Source organism: Echinops telfairi, unplaced genomic scaffold (genome assembly GCF_000313985.2).
Source record: "Echinops telfairi isolate 266 unplaced genomic scaffold, ASM31398v2 ScPeMD7_3;HRSCAF=10, whole genome shotgun sequence".
Classification (NCBI taxonomy): domain Eukaryota; kingdom Metazoa; phylum Chordata; class Mammalia; order Afrosoricida; family Tenrecidae; genus Echinops; species Echinops telfairi.
The window spans coordinates 17,622,873-17,638,018 of NW_022103899.1; positions in this window are offsets into that span (position 1 = coordinate 17,622,873).

Sequence of the window (15,146 nt, forward strand, 5' to 3'; positions counted from 1 at the left end):
GGGTAACCCCTTGTATTCTTCAGTGTGTGTGTGTATACTTTGAGGGTAAAAGGGTTGTCCTATGAGAATTTAGGGGAAACCTGACTCCGTCTACCATACAGCCCTGATCTTGTCCCTTCAAACTTCTTTTTGTTTCCTCAAATCAAAGAACATTGCCAAGCAACACCATTCGAATCCCTAAAGGATACCAACACGACTTTTTGACATGGTATAAGTGAAAGAGCACAACTTATTGGTGGGAAGGGTTAGGAGAGATGGAAACATCATCTTCACTGACTGAGGACAGACCTTCATGCAAAGGGAATGTGGCCCTATTACTAGGACAATCTCCAGTGGATATAATGGAATATTCACAGTTTCATTTTAAGATCGGTGTAGCTTCCTATCAAAAGAAACATAGCTTCCATATGCAAATTCTTGCTCAGTAATTTTGGGTGTAGTGTGTTGACATGCGTATTTGCTAGCTGGATTTATCATGGTTCTAAAATTTCATTCATTCATTCATATATTCTTTGAATAAATGTTTATTGGTCACTTATAATTTACAAGGAACTGCGCAACTTTCTAAATATAAATGGTTTGATGAAATATATATGCCTTTATCCTTATAGAATTTGAAGATGAGAGAAAGATACAGGGGCTCCATGCTTTGCATTGAATTACATATTCTAAGAAGATGCCGGGTGGTACAAAAAAGATGGCTAAAAATTATGTGCTACTTTTCTCATTTATAGAAATAGTCTATTTTCCATTTCCTTGTACCACAGATGTCCTATGTGACTTGTTTGATTAACAGCACCATCCAGATATAATATGCTGGAACTGTTGAAATTAGGATGTTTGATGATTTGTAGTTTTCCCCTGAATAGAAGTGATACGGACCATTTCCAAATATTCCACCTCAAATGTTTAGGTGAGCATTCCACTTATTTCAATATCTTCTTCCTTTCCCACAAACGAAACCCACTACTCATGTCCAAGACTATGTTTTTATGGAGTAGATATGGAGTCACATATTCTCTCATGGACTGGCTGGTGAATTTGAAGCACTGACCTTTCATATTTTTTTGGTATCTTTAGAAACCCAATGCCAAGCCCACAGTGCCACCGGGGCTCTTTTTATTTGGAGGTGGGACAAACAAAAGGAACAATCTTTTGTGTGGGGGCGGGGGTCTAGAAATGGAAACCATGGAAAATCTCCGTTCACTCATCCTTGTTCCTGCATGTGGCTCGCTCTCTCTTCCTTTCCATCTTTCTCTTTCTTCATCTTTCTTTTTCACTTGACTCCTTCCCCAAACCATCAGCTTGTAAACAAGTAAATAGTGAAGATTATATCTGAACTCATGCCCAGGTTGTGCAGGCTTGACTTCCATTTACCACTATGTTTTATGACCTTAAGCAAATTATCTTACTTTTTTGGGCCTCATGTTCTTAGTATAAAATGAGGCTGATAATAATTTTTGGTGGGGTAGAGTTGTTGTAAGGTTGAAACGAGTTGAAATGTGTGAAATGCTTGGACCAGTGCCAAGTGAAATATTTGCTAAATACAGAAATTAAATAAATACCCCCACCCACTTAATGTTTAACTGTCTAGTTCAGCTAGTGATACAAAAAATATGTTGATATTTTATATGTTGCCTATGCTATATTTAAAATGAATACATATTTTCTGTGGCTTTCTGATGTGCTGATTGACAGAGCAGCACCATGTGACACTGCCATTGGAAATACGTGGGGCATCTGAGCCTCTTCTCCAGATAAGTTAATCAACGTCTTTATGTGAGTTGCTATCCACACTGCACAGACCTGCCTCTTGAACAACATGAGAAAATAGAAAGCACGGCTTTCATCCTGGAGAAGTCTGGAGCCTTTGGGGCAAAGAACATTTACGTACAAGAAACAATTAGCAGACAATACAAGGTAATCCCTAATGAAGCGCTGAAATTGTCCCTTTTTGCTCTCAGGAACCCCCGCACCGCACAACACCCTTAACTGTTGCCTTTTGCATTGTAGAGCTCAGAAACAAACAGGAACTGAACAACGTGTTTTAGATGGGAAGGATAATTTAGTATTAATATTTTGCTTATGCTACGGTGCTTTTTACCTAGATTATCTCAGATATTAAAACGCCGAGAAAAACAATGCTTGAGGGAAGTGGGCAGGCAATTCCACTGTTTTTCAACACTGAGTTGATGGCTGGGGAAGACTCGGGCCTGGACAGAACTTAGAGATGGCAGATTGCACTCTCTTCCTTCCCTCCCTCGACAGATTGTTTACAGTCTTCTCTTTACTTTATTGAATATTGAATTTTAAAACTCTTCTATAGAGAGAATTCTAGAAATTCATTTTGTTTCCTCTTTCTATTTAGTGGTGCTTATTTTTAAATTGTTAATTTGAAATCTATGTTATGAATTTCTGGACGTATAGTGCTGATTGAACATAAAGAAGTCACATTGCCCCTCTTTCATTACTGGTGGATTGTAAGTTGGTACATCCAAGGTGAAAAACGGTGATGGGGACTCTTCATACAACATACAACAGCCACATGATCCAGCAATTTCACTGCTAGGAACCGATCCGAAGGCTTGAAAGGAGAATAAGAAGAGGCACCTACACATCTGTGTTCATTGCATCATTAGTCACACAGCCAAAAGGTAGAAACAACCGATGCATGGATTTGCCAAATATAATGTGTGTGCGTGCAATAGGATATTACTCAGCCAAACAAAGGAATTATTACTCAGCCAAACAAAGGAATATGGTTCTGATACTTGACACAGCGTGAGGACATGCTTTCATTGTTTTTAGAGGCCATCAAGTGATGTCTGTCTCATAGTGACCCCATGTACAACATAATGAGACACCCATCATGTATCATCCTCACAAGGGCTCTTAGGTTTGATCCCATTGCAGAGAGTGAACTAAGTCAGGTGCTGAATGACAGATATTGCAGAATACCACTAAAATTAAATAAGCACATGCACAGAACCCAAAATTAATTAGTGGTTTCTAGGGGCAGGAAGGTTAAGGTGAGGGAAGGCGTTTGCTTAGAGTGTTTTGAAGGTGTGCTACTAGTGGTGAGATAATTTAGAAAAAAGACAGTAAAAATGGCGGCTCAACTTGTGTGTCAACATGTAGCCAGTGTCCCTGAAGTGCACACGTAGAAGCCGAGGAAATGCTTTGTGTTTTCTTGTGTATGTTTCATTATAATAAAAATATCATATTAATTTTCTCTGTTCCAAGAAAAATTAAAAATCTAAAACCAAAAACAAATTCCCCCAAACAAGGGCAACAACAATAACAAAAGAACTTCTTGCTCTGTCTTAAAAGGAAGTTGTATTCATTTGGAAGGTTTAGAGAAGGAAGTTCCACAACCATTTTGGAAACCAAGTCTGCTGTTTGCCAGGAAGCCCTTCTTCTAGATAATTTAACGCCTTATCAGAGCAATGTGAAACCGTTTCCTCTCATTCTGTTCTGGTTTTGAGTTAATGAACAACCGCATAATGGATTTCTATAAATTACATATTAATCATCTTTGTGGAATATCTACGTATTCATGTCAAAACTTGGATCTCTGATGAAATTTAGGCTTATCTGCATAGGGCATATTTATATCTAAAAATGCTTTTTATAAAAAGTATTTTGGTTATGCAATGTCTCAGCAACAAAATATTTTTGTAGGTAAATAATGATACTAGCAAGAAGCCTTTGCCTGGTGATTCACACTTAAAAGGCACTTGATCTATCTTGAATTATCTCTGAATGCTAAAAATGTGTGCTTCAAAATTCCTCTCTCTGTGGGTTCAGATTTGCTAGCTTCAAAGAACTGTTGTCTTCGGTGAAATTATGGGCCTGTTCCAATGGGAGGGAAGGGGGCTGGGTAGGTCTACCGAGTAAACCAGAAACCTAGGTAACAAGCCCAGAAGGCAGAGCAGAGGAAGGTTTTAGTGGACGGTCCTCATGTATGTGACTGGCTTATTAAAGCATTCCTGAAACAGTCCTGAGCTGTTACAAAGACACAGGCATACAATCAAGCCTGATTCATCACAAACATGATGGCATGCACTTGAACGCAAAAGTGACTTCGTCTCCTTAGGCCGTTCTTTACATGGAAAACTGAAGCTGTTATACTTGAATTATAAGACCTTTTTCAATGATAACGGTTTACAAATGAACATTTCAACACATTATTTTAGCCGAGCAATTCTCTTAGTATTGTTTGTCTCGATTTGAAAAATCACATACTCAAAACCCAACAAGACAGCATGATTCAGTCACGGGGTCTCACCTTTGGGCACACGTCAAGTGGTGTGATGAAGCATGGCGTGTGAGTCATTTCCACCTCAGACACTAACTAGTGAGTATTGAACCCTGACCCTACTGAGGACTGGGTTTCCCTGTTGCAAGATGTGGAGTTTGATTAGATGATGTAATGCAATTCAGTTACCACGTGTTATTTGCCTTCTGTACTCCAGACCCTTCTGTTGCAGATAGGAGGGGAGGGAAGATAAACCCAAAGATAATTAAGATATGGAAAAGCTCTCCATGAGAAATACAAATCCAATTAATGGGAGAGCAAAAAGCAGGTTTGAAGCATTCTAATAGAAGAAACATCTTTATTGGAGCCCCAGGAGGGAATGATGCTATTCTGAGTTTTCATGTATTGTGAAAGATTGTAGTCACCTGTAGCTAACCCATATTTCAAGGGAAGATTAATTTGGTCTGTGTTATAGACACCATAGCCAGGGGATACAGCAACTTACAACCACAATCTACTATTACGATTAGGTATGTCCATCGCTCACTATTCATTTCACTCCTCTGCAGGATGTAAGAGAAATGAAAATGTGCAAAGATGGAGCCTTTCCAGTTCAGAGAGTGACCTTTTAAGGAATCAGGGTAGAGAGAGGACAATGAAGCCAGTATAGAAAACTAGTGCAAATATCCTTGACACAAAGTTGAACTAATTTAGTCTAAATGAGAGGAAACAGCCTAAATTAGAGAAAAATATCATCTGAATTATAAGACCTTTCTTTAGAAGAAATGTGCAATTGTATTATTTTTAAAGTGTCTGTGGTAAGGTGAACTAATTGCTAGAAAGCATTTCTAAGTGTGATTAGGATTTTTTAAATATCTAGATACGTTCTGATTCATTAGGAGTGTATTTTTGGATGCATGTAATTTATGTGTTTATGTATTAAAAAAATCATTAATTAAGCTATTTAAAATTGTTCAGGCTGCTAATTTTTTCAGTGACATACTTACTATATAAAGTTTTAGAAATAAACTTCGGTCCAACAAGTTTTCAACATTTTATCAGTTAGTAGGATTTCTGAGTGAACACTCTCTTACTTTAGTTGTTGTCTATTAGTGATGGTGCAACTTGACTGCTCAATCAGATATGGAATCGTTAGCTCTAAAATGCTGTCCCTGAAAGAGATATGAAAGAGAGGGGCCAGCTAGATGCTTCCGGCAGCCATGTGCCTTGATGTGGTGAGGGGGGTTGTGTTAGTCCGGGTTGACTAGAGAAACAAATTCATCGACACTCATATGTGTATAAAAAAGAGCTTTATATTCAAGATCAGTTGACTATTGAGAAAACATCCTAGCCCAGTCCAGATCAAGCCCCTAAATCTGTTATTAGCCCATATGTCTGATACCAATCTATAAAGTCCTCTTCAGACTCATGAATCACATGCAATGATGCTGAGTGCAGGAAGATCACAGGCCAGTGGGTGGAAGGTCTTGTGGATCCAGTGGGAGTGTGAGCATCTCAGCACTGGCAGGGGTCTCCACATGGCTCCTCTGGCTCCAGTGCTCTAGCAAAACTCCATGTGTCTTGTCAACAGAGATGTCTCAGAGGGAATAAGCCTGTGTCCCACCTCCAGTGAGCTATCTCCTTAGTACCTCCAAATGAGATCATCAAGCTGCGACCTGATTGACAGGCTAAACTCCACCCCTTTCCTCTTAATCCCCTCAGATTGATAACAGGTTATGTAACTACCACAGGGTGCGTGGCACTAAACATTGACAGTAATTGGAAGACAATTTTTTTTTAATGGTCAGCAGAGTTACTCAGAGTCTGTTCAAACTTGCTACCACTTGTTCATGTAGAAAGGTGGTCCAATCTAGGTAAGATTTAAGGAGAAAGCTAACTGACAAATTTTAAGTGCATATTGGAAGTAATTCTGGGGTGCAATAGCAGCTCAGGGCAAGGAGCTACTGGACAACAAGGCTCAGGGTCTGGAGCAGGATAGTTTGCTCAAGCAGCATTTGTAATAGAAAATACCATGTGAGATGCATGCAAAAGATATGGAACTTTATCGAATTGGCATTAGATGTCAGGAATTGCCTTAAGTTGTTCTTACACTACCATGGCCTAAAGTATCCTGATTCTGCAGTGTATAGGTCTAGACATTTAATTTATTCATTCACTCTTGGATGGTAAAGTTTGGAGGAAATTATCTCTTGCTATTAAAACTTCCATGAGACTAAATTGATAAATGCAGATTTCCTTGTATTAATTGATAACGATAGAACTACCTGGGATGACAAGGCACTGTAGTAATTTCTTCAATCTTGGTGCGGTGCAGTGAATTATTTATATGGTTTTCCCACCAAATGACTTTTTCCTGATGCATAAGAGGGGTTGGGGGAAGTTACTGATGGTATTATGATTGAGCTGAGAGTGATTGTAAACAGGGTTAACTGATTGCCATCCTATTGGGTGAAAAATGAACCATCCCACAATCAGGAGGTGGGAATCTTTTTGTCAGCAAGGGAAAAGAGTCGTGAGTAAAGCATATCCTTTGGACCCTGAGATTCCTACTCATCGAGCCTCTTTACTCCAGGGATGGAAAGCTGCTACATCAGAGAAGTGGTAAAGAACTCGCAACAGAACCAAGAGCCAAAGTGTGAGACAAAACAGTGGACTTCCAGCCCAGAGAGCAAGTAAATCGGAGTGCTTTCAGGCAAAGGCTGGCTTGAGGAGTAGGGTGCTGCAGGTGCTTAATTGGGAGAGCCAGGTTTGCTGACCCATGAATCAAGAGCTGAAGGCCTTCAGGCTGAAGTTTAGGGTGGAGTGTTGTACCCTTTGGGCATTAATTGGTAGCTCCAAAATAGCTTTGTAATATTGCCCCAGCAGGGCAGAAGCCCATGCAGTGTGGCTATCAGGTCAAAGACTAGAGTGAGACCTGACTGCGGGCACAGCTGAGAAGAGGTTGTCCTGTCTAAATAATTTTGTTTTGCATATTTGTAACCTGTTAACTTCTCCAATAAATGCCACAATCTTGAATATCTCCTGTGAGTTAAGTATTTACACCAGCTGGAAAGCAGAGAGTGATGCGCGAGGGCCAGTTGGTGTCAGAACAGGTGAAAGAGTTGAAAGGTGGAGGCCTGTTTGACCTCCGTTTCCCATAACCTGCCCTGGGACAGGGTTTGATTTGCCTTGCCCCTTTCTCACCTGGCTTGATGCCCTGGGGACACACCAGTTTAGGAAGTGTTGAAATAAAGCAAAAGAAGGCAGATCTTCCTAAGAACATGCCTTATTAAGTTGTGTAGTGATGTACTGCCCTTTCAATTTTGGAGATAGTTAGTGTCCTCCCATGCCTGATGAGGACAGTTTTCATGCATTTAGAGTGAACATTTTAAAAAAGGAATGCAATAGACTTATAATAAGGCTAAATATATTTAAAAGAACATAGCTTATTATGCAATTATATCATTGTGATATGCAATGCCCCAAATCTTGATTTTAGGAAGTGGTAGGCTGCTTTTCTTATTTTTTAACTTGAGAGAATGAGAATATTGATAATCCAAATATTCTTTTTTGGAGGGTGATTCAAGTTTTCATTCGGGCAATCAGTGGTTTAAAAAAACTGGAATGAGTTCTGTGGACCTAAGACTTCAAACCCTTTAACGCAAATCCACAGAGAGCAATGCCTTGTCACACACAGACTGAATACGTCCACATTCACACACGCCTACACGTGTATGGGAATACTGAAGATAGAAATAAAATGATTTTATTTGCAAAACAATACTTAATGTTAATCATTAAAAATGCCCCTGGCCGTCCAATGATTTGATATCACCACCTGTTAGTGGGTGAGAGCAATTTAAAAACATGGCTCTCGCCTCAGAGTGCTCTCTGCCCCGGACATAACGACGGAATAAACATGGACAGATGTTTCCTTTGTGCCTCTCCTGTTCCCAGACTCCAAGCCAATCACATTCCTCGTGTTGCACAGTTATTGCTCTGGAACGGTTACCATACAAATGCTTGTATTGTTTTCCCATTGTCCCTTTCTTGGGATGTATCCTTACCACGTTGCTTAGATTGAGATATCATCTCTACTTTTGGATTTAGAGATCAGTTTTGGGTTTTCGTTACCACACTAGGAAGTTTCTTAGTCTCAGCCCCGCATTCAGTATGCAGATCCTGCGATGCATTATCCTGCACCCTCACTATTTACAATGAGTGGATGGATTTGATTGATTCTGTTGGCCTCGTTTGCAAAGCATGGCAGTTTAGTTACTGTTCACATTTGAGGTTAAGGGTGGGGCCTACGGAGGCATAACTTTACTTCAGCCTTTGCGTACTGACTGAGTAATGGAAGATAATTAGAGAGTCTAGGAAGGAAAGGGGAAAAAAAGACCACTGCAATTAATTAGAGAAATTAATGATCAAGAATAAGTTAAAATGCCCAAATAAAATTAGTTTGGCTATGTAAATCAACCATGAGAATAATGAAGAATAGAAAATATGCTGCACATATTTGGTAGAAATTATAATTTTACTATGAATCACATTTTGTGATGAACCTAGTATAGCATGGTTATGTAATGGTTCAGAGAATAGGAGGTGGCACCAGATTGTCTGGTTCAAAAAGCCTGCTCTGCTATTGAGGGGACTGAACACCAGAGAAGCTCAGTGCCCGTGGGCAAGTGTTTAACCTCTCTGAGCAAGCTTCATCAGTTACAACTGCGAAACATTTCTAGTACCTCGTTTGTACAGCAGCGCTGAGGATGGCATGAGAGAATACTCGTAAAGTGCTTGCCGTAGTATCTGGTGTGTGGTAAGCACTCAACAAGATTTAGTCATTATCGCTTATGAAGCCTCACAAATCATGGAGAACACTGTGAAGTATGGGAATTCCAGATCACTGAATTGTGCTCACGCAGAAAGTGTCCACAGCCCAGAGGTAGCCGTTGGAACAGAACAGGGGCTGGTTGGAAACCAGGAAGCTTCCATGATTTCACATATTCTCTCACCGTATTTAATCTGCATGCTGAGCACATGATCGGGGAATTTTGATTACATGAGGAAGAACACAGTGTCAGAACTGGAGGAAGACGTTTAACCTTTAACATGAAAATGACAACCTTGCTTGCTGAAAGCAGAGAGGACTTGACGCAGGTACTGATGAGCATCAAGGGCTACAGCCGTCAGGATGGACTGCACTTGAACCTAAAATAAAGTTCCTCACAACTGGACCAATAAGAAACAGCATAATGAATAGAGAAACGAATGGAAGCAGCAGTCAAGAAACCCAACAACATATCTTACTGGGCAAATCTGCTGCTGCTGCTGCTGCAAAAAAAAAAAAAACCTTTTAAAAAGGTTCTCCCCTCCAGAGAACAAACATGAAACTTTAAATAAAGTTGAAGTGATCACCTCAGTTCAATAACTGTCCTTTTGAATTTCCATTCTGTGCTAAGTACTGTGTCCTATAAGGCAAAGTTTCCCCTGGCAAAGGTTGAAGAAAAGCCAAATTTAAAAGGCTTCTATAATTAGAACTTTTGCTTAATGGCACTTAAACTGATTAATGTCTGATAGGATGTACTCTAGCAAAGCATATTTTTAGGGCAGTTTTACATTTATATTAAATTAAGCATTCATTGTGTGAATGAGCTTCTGTACAGGATCTGCACGCAGCTCTTAGTTAGTTCTGGAACCTATGGCCCGTGGCTCTGAGGGCCTTTCCCCGGGTGCTCGCTCTCCTGGAACGTTCTGCCCAGTCATTCTCCCGTGGTGAGAGTTCTGTCCTCGTCATCCAGTGTGGTCTTTTCTGGCTATCCTACCTAAAGTGAGCCCCGTCCTCAGCCTCAATTTTCCATGTTCTCTTCATTGGACACGCCCCTCGTTGAATGAGTGTTTCTTTTTGAGCCGCTTATTTCTGATCCCCTACCCACCCTAGATGGAAAGTTCTTTGAGAGCAGGCACACTATCAACGCTTTTCACTCGGTATTATTTTTCCACTAGATCGAAGAACACATTATCACACATTTAGAAAAGTTAAACAACATCCTTTTTTTATATCAAAGTTTCCGTGAATCAGGAGTTGGCACAGCTTAGTTTGCTGGCTCCTGTCAGGATCAGATGCAGTCTCATTGCTATAATCTCATCTTAGACTCAGGGTCCTCTTCCACACTCCCTTACACATTATTGACAGAATTTAATTTCTCTTGGTTCCAGGACTGATGTCCCCTTTACCTGTGAGGCATCAGGCGGGGAAGGAATGCTGATGGTACTGTGAGCTAAGCATTGAGCTGCTAACCACAAAGTCAGCAGTTCAAACCCACAAGGTGCTCCTCAGGAGAAAGACTAATCTGTCTGCGCTCATAAAAATGTGAAGACTCAGAAACCTCAAGGAACATTCTGTCTCATAGACCAACAAGAGTTAGAATCAACTTGGTTGATTTGGCAGTAGGTTTGGAGTTTTATCAGACTGGGAGGTAGGGGAGGGAGCATTGTTAGTTCCTAGAAATTGCTCCTAGGTCTCCACCGTGAGACCTTCTAGTGACTTGGCTGTCGTTAGGTGCCATCGAGTCAGCTCTGACCTGTAGTGTCCCTGTGCACAACAGAACAAACACTGCCCAGTCCGGTGCCATTCCCACAACTGTTCTTATACCTGAGCCCATTGTTATAGCCACCGTGTCCATCCAACTCATTGAGGTAGCTTACCAATATTTTCTCAGTGCCAGTAGACAAGCCTTTTGCTTCTGCTGGGTGTTAGAGCTCACTTGATTAAATCAGCTCCAGGATCATCTTTCTTCTGATTAATGCAAAACCAACTAACTAGACACCTTGACTAAATCCATGAAATCTCTTTACCTTTGCCACAGAGCATAACCTAATCACATGAGTAGTGACCTGTCATATGCACAAGCGTTGCCTACATTCAAGGTGAGTCAATTATAGAGGACATCTACATCAGGCAGCAGGAATCCTTCCTATAGCAAGGTTGTAGCCCCAAGGTCTAGAAGAGCAGCTGACCTTGGCTCTATCTATGATTACTAAAGATTTTCAAATGAATTAATGAATAAATACAAATAAAATAATTGAGGATCAAGATATCAATAAGAAGTAAAAATGAACTCTTGATTCTGTGTTCATATGTACATTTCATATTTTACATTTAATTAAAAACATCTATATGATTTGATCATCAACTTAATTTACTTTGCTTATCAAGGGCTTTGTGACTATTACACAGTATAAAGGGACAGCAAGTGGTTTTATTATATTAACAAAGTTTCAGTAGTATAATCTTGATTAATTACTCTGTCCAGAAGCCCTATGCTAGTGAAAGTGTTAAACTGAAGGAGTAACTTGGATCAGGAAGCCCAGCATACTCTCAGCAAATCAGGACTAATTTGGATTAGAATCTGGACTTTTCCTATTTGTCATTGAATATTTGACACTTTGTTAATTTTAATTCCCCATAGTCAGAGAGGAAGGTGACATCATAATTTTTAGGAGATATAAATACTAATTTTGTTCAGAAAAATGTTGCTCTGGCCATCCCTAAGACATTGTGTTATGTGGCGAAACTCTCAAGCAAATAAACCCTTTGAGAGATGAGAAACCTTGAGGATGAGGCAATGATACGATAGTGTGGAAGTTACAGAGAACAACTGACCATTTAAAAGGAGCGAGTTAAGCAGAGTAAGACCTCAGGCTCCAGGTTTGGACCAGCTGTACCTGAATTTTGACTCCACCACTTGCTTCCTTCAGGAGTGAATTTAAGTTTTGTGCGGCCTAAACTTACATAAGTTTCAATACTTTCTATAAGTTAGAGAATACAAAACTTAGTAAAAAGTCTTTGAAGGGACTATGCAAATCAAGAGGCTCTGAAGCTGAAAACGCATTAATTTCACAGTAAATCTGCTTGCACTTGCATAGCTAAGCACATTGCCAAACCTTTCTCAGCCTTGATTTCCTCAACTGTAAAATGGAGATAATAATTATTATACTCACAGCAGAGGGTTATTGAGGATTAACCAAAATTGCAAATAATCTTTTTATTCTTACTTTTATTATTATTATCATCATCACGATCATTTTTAATCCCCTTGATTTTACAGATAAAGGAAAAGCCAAAAACAAAACCAAAAACACCCCCAAACCTGGTATATGATATTTCTCTCATCACATACCAGTTACCTAGGAGACTGATCCAGAGTAACTGTGTTAAGGTTGAATTATCTTAAGAAGCAAAACCATTCAGAGAGAGAGATTTATATTAAAAAAGTGGCTCAAACAGTCGTAGAAAACACTGGTAAGGCCAGTCTGGTTCCAATCTGTGGATCAGCTGTTACGTTGGGGGCTTGTCCTAACTTGCGTAGCTGCTGGGCTGATGAATTGGGGAGCAGGATGATAAAGTGTGAAGACATGGCTTTGGATGCGCAGCTGGATGAATCCAAGGTCAAAAGGAGCCTCTAGTGGCTCACAAGGTCACTGGGCAATCTGATTGGCTATTGGCTAAAGCCCGAGGAAGTTGATGAGCTAGATGCAGGATCCGCATCCGCAAGAAGCGAGGACGCTCCCCACAGCTTCTACTCATCTAGGAGTAGGCCACGTCTCTGAGAAAAGGCCCTTCAATTATACTTCACCTGAATCTTCTTATAACCGCTTCACTACTTCCAGTAGATTCCGCCTTGAAGTTGGTTACGTTGTGTTAATTCACAACACGTGAGATACCAAGTCCTAACTACCAACCACTAAGAATTCTGGCTGAACCAGTTGATAGGGACCTAAGGGTAAGGTGACCAGATGTCCCGCTTTTGGCGGGACAGACCCGCTTTTTAACAATTTGTCCCGCATCCCGCGGCATTTTAAAAAAGTCCTGATTTTTGGAAAGAATGCTTGACAAGCTAGGGAACGGCGGGAGAACGGGAAGACCAAATTTTTAATCAAGAACCCTCCCACCCCCACCCCAGGTCAATGGTGTCCCGCTTTACCAATGTTAAAATCTGGTCACCTTAACCTAACCATAAGTGCCATCTTTTTGGTTTCTGTTCCACACTTTTCCCCACAAAGTGGCCTGGAGCGCAGGACAAAGGTAAGATCGTCTGCTCGGGTAGTGATTTACAGTTTCAGAAACGCTAAGGAGCAGTTCCACTTTGTCGTATAGTTTTGCGATGATTGGGGATTGACTGCAAGGTTTTGAGTTTGGAAGATATGGCCACTTTTATGTCTCCTTCCTTAGTGTTCATATTCTTAAAAAGCATATTGGAATATTCTCTTAATATTCCTAATATTCAATGCTCTATGGATGTTATAGAATGAATGAGGAAGATTTTAATTTGAATTAAGCTTTGTTTTGACTTTTATACACATCCAATGGCATTAGATACCTGTGAAATAAAAAAGCTGTGATCACTAAGACCCAATTCTTTACCATTTGTGGCTATTTCTCATTAAAAGACTTAGTTTCTATCTTCAATTGGGATGGACTGACGACTTGGAAACAAAGAAGTTTCTTTGCAATCTCATTTGAAAATGATTCCCAAGTTCCCACACGTGCAGATGTTGTCAGAGACCGGTGAAGCTCTTCCTGGGAAAGGGCTGAGGAGTCAGTCTCAAGGGGTCTGATCCTCCCCATGGAAAAAATGAAATGGCTGCTAGAACTTGGCCCTGCAGCGTTTTTCTGACAGCTTCACATACCTGAGAATCTTTCCACGTTATTTAGAATCTGGCCTAACACTGGGCCTCAGAGCCCGTTTGGAGACTTTCAAAGAACAGAAAATGTTGATCCTCATGAAGCTGAGCATTTCTTTTCAATGTCCCATCACATATATTCTGACTTACTCACCAGGGCTGGGCAGCCTAAGAATGATTGACAGTGAATCTAAAGATGCTCTTCCTCCCAATTAATGCTGGCTGGAGGATAAGCAGTATTTGGAGACACGGAGCCTGGAAGAACTCCACAACTTTTGCCCTGAGATCATCTTTTAACCTTAAACCCCAAACATCCCTTGATGTCTTCTTAAAACTGAACAGCAGTTGAGCGTAGCTAGTAAAGAGTATCTGCCTTGAGCACTATGCTGCTTTGAGATCTATCTTTGTAAGATCAAGCGGGCAACCACAGGTACAAGATTAGACAGGAGCCTCAGGAGGCAGGGAGGGTCTGCCCATGGGGAGGTAATTCAGAAAAGGGGGGCTCCGATAGTTATACATGTGGGAGAACATAATCAGTGTCATTGTACGTGTAGGAACTGTTGCCGTGGTGTATCTTTTGTGTGTTTTTTTCTCAACAGCAACAAAGTAAAATGAATTGCTTTAAAAGAGAATAAGCGATATTTTTAGTTTGTATGTCTCAAGCCTTGGACTTTCGTGTCTGGATGAGGAAATGGCATATCCCAATAGTAAATATTTTTCTCATATCTCTCATTTTTAAATGAGGCACAATGAGAGAATTTGTGTGAAACCACCAAAACAAACTTCTTAACAACCTAATAAAATGTGCAGGCTATGGAGAGTGTGGATTTTTCTGGCTCTGGTATTAGCTCGAACGTGCAGCAGTAAGCTATTTACCCGTCTGTCTTATACAAATAGCGGTGAGAAGTTAGAAATTCCTAAAGGAAAAATGTCATTTATCTGTAAGCGTTTTATGGGTACTTTTTTTTATCATTATAATTTATTTATTAGAAACAATATGGCTAATATTCCATGATGAGCCCTACTAGTGGGTTACACATTGATTTGCTAGCTGCAAGGTCATTAGTTGAAACTTTGAACTGCTTGCTCCGCGCAAGAGAGATGAGGCTGTTTAGGATTTATAGCCTTGGAAACCATACAGAGCAGTTCTGCTCTCTCATACAGGGCTGATATGAGTTAGAATGCACTAGATGGCAGTGGG